General features: G+C 37.8%; 1 protein-coding gene across 2 annotated transcripts in view; it reads right to left on the reverse strand.

Moving 5' to 3' along the window:
* Window positions 1-8,276, reverse strand: part of SYNGAP1 (synaptic Ras GTPase activating protein 1) — a 2,730,366-nt gene extending 2,722,090 nt beyond the window's left edge. For both annotated transcript variants that reach the window (XM_044083521.1, XM_044083520.1), the window contains exon 1: window positions 8,215-8,276. The gene's annotated coding sequence lies outside the window, so the exon portion shown is untranslated. The remainder of the gene's footprint in view (window positions 1-8,214) is intronic.
* Window positions 8,277-9,199: the final 923 nt, after the last annotated feature.

Genomic DNA, 9,199 nt, shown 5'->3' on the forward strand with positions numbered 1-9,199 from the left:
CACTTCGCTCCCCTACCCTACCCCCTTTCCCACCCACCCCTAGGGCTCTCAACCTTATACTTCTAGACCACACCCCATCAATTCTCACCCCCAATTATCCTATTACATCACTCCATTCAACTATAACAGATATTTCAACCACCAAACCTCCTAGCAATCAAGCACAACATTTATCACTACCACCACACCCACAACATCTCCACCCTAACCTACTCACCAATCTTACTTCCAAAGCAACTTTATCCTCACTCTAATTCAAACATGTATTGCATACAACACCCCCTTCTCCATAAACTTTTATTTTATCAAGCAACTATCTCCATCCTACTTCTACTCTCTATACTCTTCATATCACACCCATCTTAATATCACTTTTCCACCCCCATGGCAAACCCAACCCATAACTTACCACACACAACTTCTAAACTCTCCTATTACAACCCCCAACTCTACATCCTTTCTACCCCCATGTCTCTATTATAACAAATTAGCAATAAAACCTTACACCCATACCTCACTCAAGTTATCTAAAATTCTGAATAAACTCACCAAACTATACTTAAACTTACTCCTAAAACTCTCCTGCTGTGGAGACATTCACCCAAATCCTGGCCCTACCTCAACAGAAGAAGCCAAAATAAAGCTACCAACTCCCCATTTCTTCAAGGCCAAAGCATCTCTCCTCTTCCTAAATATCAATGCAAGAAGCATACTAAACAAAATACATGACCTGCATGCCTTGTTAGCACTATACAAACCTGACATAGTGGTACTAACAGAAACATGGCTTAAACCTGATCACCACAATAATGAGATCATAGCCCCAGGTTATGATATCTTGCGTAAAGACAGGAAAGGTAAAAAGGGTGGTGGTGTAGCAATTCTATTCCAAAGCCACCTCTCACTAGAACTACTTGACTATAATAATGAAGAAATCAACAACGTAGAACTTATCCTAGCGAAATTTAAATTAAACCCAAACAAACAAATAATCATCGCAGGGGCATATATACCCCCAGGTAACAACAATCCCATTATGGAAAACATGTTAAGTTGGTTGTCACTCTCCCTCCCTTACTAAACAATACTACTAGGTGACTTTAACATAGATTGGGCCAACTGCTCCAAAGATTATCCCTCAGAGCACATCAACCTTTATGGGTTCTCCCAAATAATCACAACCCCCACTAGGACAGACAAAACAACCAAACGTCAATCCGTTTTGGATTGGATTCTGGTATCTCACCCCACTTTTGTACATCAATCTGGCTGTTTACCTGACAGTCTAAGTGACCATCAACCCACCTACCTAATAAGGAGCAAGACCCAACACCTACCCAACCTACCTCTACTAAAAATAATACGTAATAAAAAAAGCTTCAGAGCCAATGACTTTAATAAAGCACTAAATTGCTGCAACTGGCTACCTCTCAATGAAGCTGTACAATACTTTAACTCTACCTTCCTACATATCCTAGACCATCATGCCCCTTCTAGATCCATCAGGACAAAACCCCACCAAGCCCCATGGCTCACCAAAGAGACAAAAAAGATAATGAAAGAAAGGGACAAACTCTGGATAGCTTCCCACAAAGATTCTAACACTATCCTAAGGTCAAAGTATACAGAACTACGTAATATAGCCAAGAGACTAACTAAACTAGACAAGTCTAACTATTACAAAAACCTACAGGATAAATATAGCCATAACCCACATAAATTCTGGACCTCCATTAATAGACTACTTCACCCTGGAAAAGCATCCACTCCCACCCCTGTACTGCCAAACAACCAAGATGATATTCCCACTCAATTTAATAAATTCTTTACAGAAACAGTTCAAAATCTAGCCAATACCCAGAAAAATAATGACACCCCTATGCAATCTTCTACCGCATATAACAATCATACAAAAAATAATTTCTCTACCTTTTCCCTACAACCAGTGTCCACTAAAATGGTTGCAAACCTCCTTAGGAAGCTAAAACCAACTACACTAGCTGCTGATAAACTCCTGCTGATTTCCTTCAGATAGCAGCAGACACCATATCCTACCCAGTGTCAATTCTTATTAATAGATCAATCTCAGAACACAAAGTTCCCACCCACTGGAAAATCTCCCATATTGTCCCTCTGCATAAAGGTGGCAACTCCTTAGAGCTAACCAACTATCGTCCAATTGCCATACTATCACCCTTATCAAAAATTCTAGAAAGAGTTGTCCACTTGCAACTAATGCAATATCTTCAACAAAATAAACTACTATCCAACTCCCAACATGGCTTCAGACCCTCCCACAGCACAACCACTGCCCTTCTATCCTATACCAATACAGTCAATCACTTTAGAAACCAAGGTCTTTTCGTATCTTCCATCTTCCTCGACTTATCAAAAGCCTTTGACATGGTTAACCACAATCTGCTCCTCAATACTCTATCTAGTCTCAATATTTGCCCCTCCACCATACTCTGGTTCAGCAGCTATTTATCAGAACGCCAACAAGCAGTTCTCTGGCAAGAAAAGCTGTCCCCCCTCTTACCAGTTTCCATAGGAGTCCCTCAGGGATCAATCCTTGGTCCACTGCTATTCTCCCTCTTCACTAACGACATTTCTTCTTCACTACCCACTGCTACAGTAGTTCAATATGCTGATGACACCACCATAACCTGTGCTGCCACCAGCATTGAGGAACTACACACCATCACCCAATACAACTTTACCCTAGCAGAAACCTGGTTTACTAAAATACAACTTCTTCTCAACCCAAAGAAAACCAAACTAATACTATTCACCCCTGGCAGATCATCCAACTCTGACTATAACCTCACTATATACTCCAAAAACAATACTCAAATCACACCAACCAACCACACCAAACTACTAGGAGTTGACATTGATAACCACCTAAAGTATGATATCCATATAGCACAAACCATCAAAAAGGTCAACCGAAAACTGGGTCTACTCTATAGAAATAAAAAGTTCATGACTATTCAGACCAAAGCCACTATTGCAAGAAGCCATCTCCTCTCTATCCTTCTCTATGCTTCCCTATCTTAACTAACCTTCACCGGACCGAACTTCACAAAATGGAATCATGCTACAACAAAATTGCCAAATTTGCAACAGACTCCTCAAATAGATCCCATCACTGTCTTTCTCTAATGCAACTCAAGTGGCTGGAACTTCCTCAGCTACTTAGACTCAATCAAGCCATAGTTGCACATAAACTCTACTACTACCCTGAAAAAACAACTGCCCTCCAACAACTAATTAAGCCCTACACCACCACTAGAGCCCTGAGATCTAGCAACCAAAATCTCATTCAAGTAATTAGACATAAAAATGAAGCAGGTAAATCTCTTTGCCTGCACAACAGCACAAACCTGGAACTCACTCCCAAACAATATAACCAGCACTACTTCTTGCACCCATTTCAAACACCTCTTGAAATCCTACTATTCTAACATCTGGCTCTGCTCTTGCTATACCCCAGGGTAGCAACATCTATGCTCCAGTCGCATGGACTATGCTACACTACAACATTTTCCTTTATTGAGCTCTACTGCTATCCCACAGATTCATCCTAACATTTCATCAATCTATAAGCAGTAAACATTCCAACACTTGTACTATTCTGTACCATATCCCTTACCTGAAAAACACTCTAATCTGTTTCTAGACTAACACAATACCTAACAGAGATTATCTTACTCTCATCCTACCTATACCTTTACCCTATTTTATGCCACTATGGGCATTTATTTACTTCTCAGTTATACTAAAGCATAAATGTATTACAACTTTATATTTACTAATATTCTGAAGGGGAAAAAAAAAAAAAATTATTTATATATATTTGTATTATTTGTACTACTTGTATATTCTACTAGAGTACTGACTGTATATTCTTCTAGTTATCACATGCCATGTAAATGGTCCTCTGTACTACTTATAAATGTTAAGAATTGCTTTGTACTGTTTTCATCTAATATTGTATTGTATCATGGAGCTTTTCTCCCCGGGCCTCCGCTGAAAATGGACCTGTGTCCAGTCGGACTTTCCCGGTTAACAAAAATAAAATAAAATAAAAATAAATAAATAAATAAATAAAGGATAGGGATGAGCCATTACACTAGCCTCAGAAGTACTGTGTTGGCCAGCAGCAGTCATTATAAAAGCAATAAGCAACATTAAAACAACTGGAGAACACAAGCAGTCTGGATCACGGACATCTGCACTAATGACAACAGGTGACCATCACAATTATCTGCAGCAAGGTTAAGTTCCAGTATGAATACCTGCCTATCTGCATTTGGTTGCATGGGTTTATAACAGAGCTAGCTAGAGATGAATACTTATCTGGCATTAATGGAAGGGTTGTACAACGTCAAACAGAGTCAAAATCAGGTACCAGATAGACTGATGACAAGAACTGATGGAACTTTCAATAAGTCCTCAATGACTTGAACAATAAGGGGAAACCTGATCCTGCCACTGGAAAATTCTTTTTGCACTATAACAATAACCTTCAATGGGGTACCAGGACTGTTACTGCAGGTTGTACTTGACTGACAAGAGGATATGGTTGACTTACTCTTACTATTATCAGGTTTTTCTCTCATGTATTTATTTGCCCCTGACATCCCGCTTCTGATGGTGTTTTGAAAAAGAAGAAGAAGAAGAAGAAAAAGATGACTGTTATCTATTGTTTAGCATTCCATCTTGCCTAGTCTTTATTCTGGCAAGCTTTCTAGACCATAGTATACTTACAACGAAAACACTTGCCAGCATTCTGCTTGGAGCACAAGTTAAGGAGATATAAAATGTGTCCATTACTGATTGGGATTTGTTTTTCTTATGTACAATATTTAGGTCATTTTTTGGCACAGGAAATATGTTTTTGAAAAAGTCTATAATCAGATTAAACAACCAAAGTAGGAAACAAACAAACAAACAAAAAAAAAACAGAAGTCCTAAGAAAATTGAAAAATTAATGAAGGGTGAAGGTAACATATATTTTAAAGTCAGTCTGGTAAGTAGCCTTAAAAGACTTCCAAACAAATGGGTAACTCCAAGTTCCTGCTGATGCAGGACCTGTAGTTTTTTTTTTCCTGCTGCAGTAACATTTTGAAATAAAACCTCACTCACTTATTCATTAAATTCAGTAAACAAAAAGCATGGATGGGAGCAGTTAGAAGTCTGTCAGTTCCTTGTACTCCAAGGTTTGATGCCCTCAGTCTCCATTTACCTGCTGTGTGATTGCCTTAGCCAGGCAGTGCAGCTTGGTTGCCCTGAAAACAGACATATCTGTCCAGTTGGCATAGTTAAAAAAAAATAAATAAAGAACAGTGTGCCAGCTGCCAGCTGATATCCATATGCAACTTAGGAACTAGTGGACAAATATATAGAAAAGATGGTGTAAACTTCTGAATAAAAGCTGAGAAAGACAAAAAGGAGAACACATTCCTAAATAAATGGCCATTTGGCCTATCACCATCAAGATTTAATGTTTCGTGACTAATCTTTGTGCGGTCTTAAGTACTACTTAACCTGTTTTTGGGTTACTAATTCTGCCTAGTAACTTACTTCATTGCATCTCTAAAATATTTTGCTACTCCACTGGCACTGGATAAAAACATGCAGTGTAACAACCATTACCACTGTCTCATACAAAAGACTTTGCAAACTTCTTCAGAACCATTTTACATATAGTCAAGACTTAAACATTTTTAACTTCAAGCTTCTTCACTAAATAAAATTCTACGGAGGCTAATGTACAAGGAGGAAAATATTACCGCATTAAACAAGTGTGAAATGTTCTGTGAATTCCTTTGTAAACTATGTAAGCGAAGCTTGATGAACTTACCCGAGATATATCAGAGACCACAGCATCTTTGCCTAACATGGTTGTCTAGAACTCCACATACAATGCATACTGCACTAAATGGGGACCAGTTCTTTGACTAATGTTGTTCTAAATGACTGCCTATGTAAGTGTCTGGTCTACTAGAAAAAAAAATGCCCAGCAATGGTTCTGGAAGAAGTTACAAAAAAGGACCTCTATGGATGATTTTGCCTTTTTGTGAAACAAGGAAACCATTTTTAACTGTCTTACAATGCCTACTTCAGGCTGGCCAACTTTTCAGCAGTTTAACTACACATGATTTTTGTATGTTGGCTTTTTCCCTTGGTCATTTCTTTCCCTCCTCATGGATCACACAGGACATGTGGAAACACTTTACTCTAAAAGCTTCCTCATAAGCTACATGGTAGAACTGACATGCTGATTCATTTAAGTCATCAGCTATTGAAGGAGGTATTCATTTTCTGTATACAACCATAAAGTCCTATTACCAGCAGCAATGAGCAGCTAAACAGAAGAGCTGTGACTGCTGGTGGGAGAAACAGAATTTGGGGAAGTAATACAAAAAAAGCAGAAGGTTGTTTCTATCGATATGAAATGGAGCATCTGAAAGGAATATTAAATGTTTTGCTGCCTCTTTGTATGACTGGGACAGTATGTTACTGAACTGCTGCATCTAGTGAAGCAGCAAGTATACAAAAACTGTCACAGCACAATAATTAAGCTCGTTAGAAAATACAAATATTGGCATGGTGAGAATGAGACTTGTATCAGCACACCAGTTTGTTTTTTGTGCTATTTATAAATAAGCCACTAATTAAAAACAAGATTTCTGACAAAGACCTAGAATCTCTACTGGGTGGTAGGCAGAAACATACAATGAGATGTCTCCTATGTGTATAAATGTTGCTGACACCTCTACTACACACATAAGTAAATATGCGAGAGAAAACACAGCAGACAGTTGCTTGTTCGCTTGCTCATTGTCCTGCCACCACATAGTTATAACACTCTAGATTAACTACTCACACTATACTCATATCAAAACTCTTTTTAAATATAACATCCTTCTCTGCGACTGAAAGTCTGAGTAATCTGTTGCTGGGTTCACCATCATTTCAGCACAGAAGGTAGTTCTTACTAGTGGGGACTATAATACCATCATTCTGGAAATACGTTTTTTCCAAACTGTATTATTAAATGGATAGCAACTTCTGCTGATATTGGCATCAGTCTCCCACTAAATCTTTAAGTTTAAAAAACAGAAATCAGACTTTGAGATTATCATCCATATTGCTGTTTGTACTCATTACAGCTTTATTTTTGTCATTCAACAATTAAAAAAAATACATTTAAGCATTATTTTTACACCTGTGCTAAACTGTTTACTTTCATAGGTAAATACAGACTGAAGAATAAACTTGTTGTAGACTGATAGAGACAAAGACAGAATAAATGACAAACTGATAATATAACAAGACCTTTCTGGCTATGTTTCAAAACACATGGAAAAAAAGCCCTAAGCAAAAACATTTTTATGTTAAGTTAGGGGATGAATTCACCTAGACGGTTAAAGGTAGTAAAGGAAGTAGAAGCAGCTATGTAAGAAGACATGTAAGTGGGGCTAAGATATGAAATTTGGGTAGCAGTTTTATAGGGTGGATAAAAATAAGAAAATTTGATTATTTATCTCTCTGTCTATCTTTTTGTTTGGCTGTCTTGAATTTTGATTGAATTCATCCTAAAACCTGTTTTCACAGATGCCTTATAACAGGAACACATGAAACAAATAACAGTACAAAATTACAATTTACATAAATTTAAAATTGTGAAGTAAAAAAAAAATCAACGGTGCCTGATATGTACATACATGCACAAATACAATTTAAACAGATGAACATGATATGAAATTTTCGCACGTTCACAAAACAGTGACATGTTGACAGTGTTGAAATACGGTTCTTTACATTTCAGTTAATATGTTTTGGCAGATCATGTGATATTGGGAATGCTAAGCATTAGCAGAAATATGCCATAGTAAACCTGAAATGCCTGGAAAAATAAATCCATGCAAACAGGAGGAAAAGGGTGGCACAAACACAAGTAAAATATCATAGATTTTTAGACTGCTAAAACAACTGACGTATTACACAGCTGAAGCATGCATGGCTTCAAAAACAATGTCTCCCCCCCCCCACAAAAGTTACCATTTTAGCATTGCTGACACATTTTCAGTCTCACCAGGCTTCCACATGACAATCAGATTTCAAAGTTTACTGTGGAGCTACACAGATAAAGACAGGCTCACGCTACACTTTCACTTAATGACATCGGAAAGCGAGGATTACCTGTCTCTCTTGGAGGTCTCAGTCCAGGTGCCCCCGGCCTCTCTGCAATGTACCAGCGGTGTAACCCAGCAGGTCGGGCCCCCACTGTAAACAAGATGTTACATCTCAGTGGGTTACTCCAACCAAAGTATATATTAACTACTTACCCTTCTAATTACCCATTCTCCCAAATCAATATCAAATCCCCATATAAATGCATGCATTTCTATAATCATCACTACTTACAGCATTTTTATACACTCAAAATGAGAGGCACATGAAAGGATTAGTGAAATAATAAGGTTAGCGTTTATGTGGCAGATTATTAAATGGAAGAAATTTCCTCAATATTTGGATTAAGCTAGAAATGTTTAAGACAATGAATGTTTATTATTAGGTGACTAAGCTTTTCAGTAGTATTCATCTGGGACAGGAGTCAAAGGAGGTAGGAATGAGTTGCAGATAGTTCTTATGACGTTTAACCTGTGATCCATGATACTGAGGAATGTGTTACTACTGTTATTCTGTAGTGCCTTCTTTTTTATTAACAAGTCTATGAGCAAGTGTTAGAAAAGGTAGTCAGGCTCACAACTTTTTAACCCAAATGAAGGTGCTTCAGAGTAGCACTGTCTTTCCAAATTCCCCAGCTAGGATAACAGAAAAAATCTTTGCTATGTCTTCCCAACTACCCCAGCTGGGGCAACAGTAGAATTCTTTGTTAAGAGGAAAAACCTCCACAATGAAAGCACTTATTGAAACAATAACTGTTCACTGAATACCTCACACATGATAAAATCATGTCTGATGTGCCTGAAGTTACATTGGATTGGGCCCCAAGATGGGAAGCCTAAAATATCCAGTTCCTGTAGTTTTTTACTTGTAAGTTCCATTTGAACAGCAATAGGAATTCTATGATTACTTAAGTCCTTAAGGGAAGTATTGATAAACTCACTACATTTCAATATGGAGTAAAGTTGTTTCCAACTCAAAAGAGTTTACTCATCAC

Source organism: Protopterus annectens, chromosome 9.part0, assembly GCF_019279795.1.
Source record: "Protopterus annectens isolate FY-2018-M chromosome 9.part0, PAN1.0, whole genome shotgun sequence".
Taxonomy (NCBI): domain Eukaryota; kingdom Metazoa; phylum Chordata; order Ceratodontiformes; family Protopteridae; genus Protopterus; species Protopterus annectens.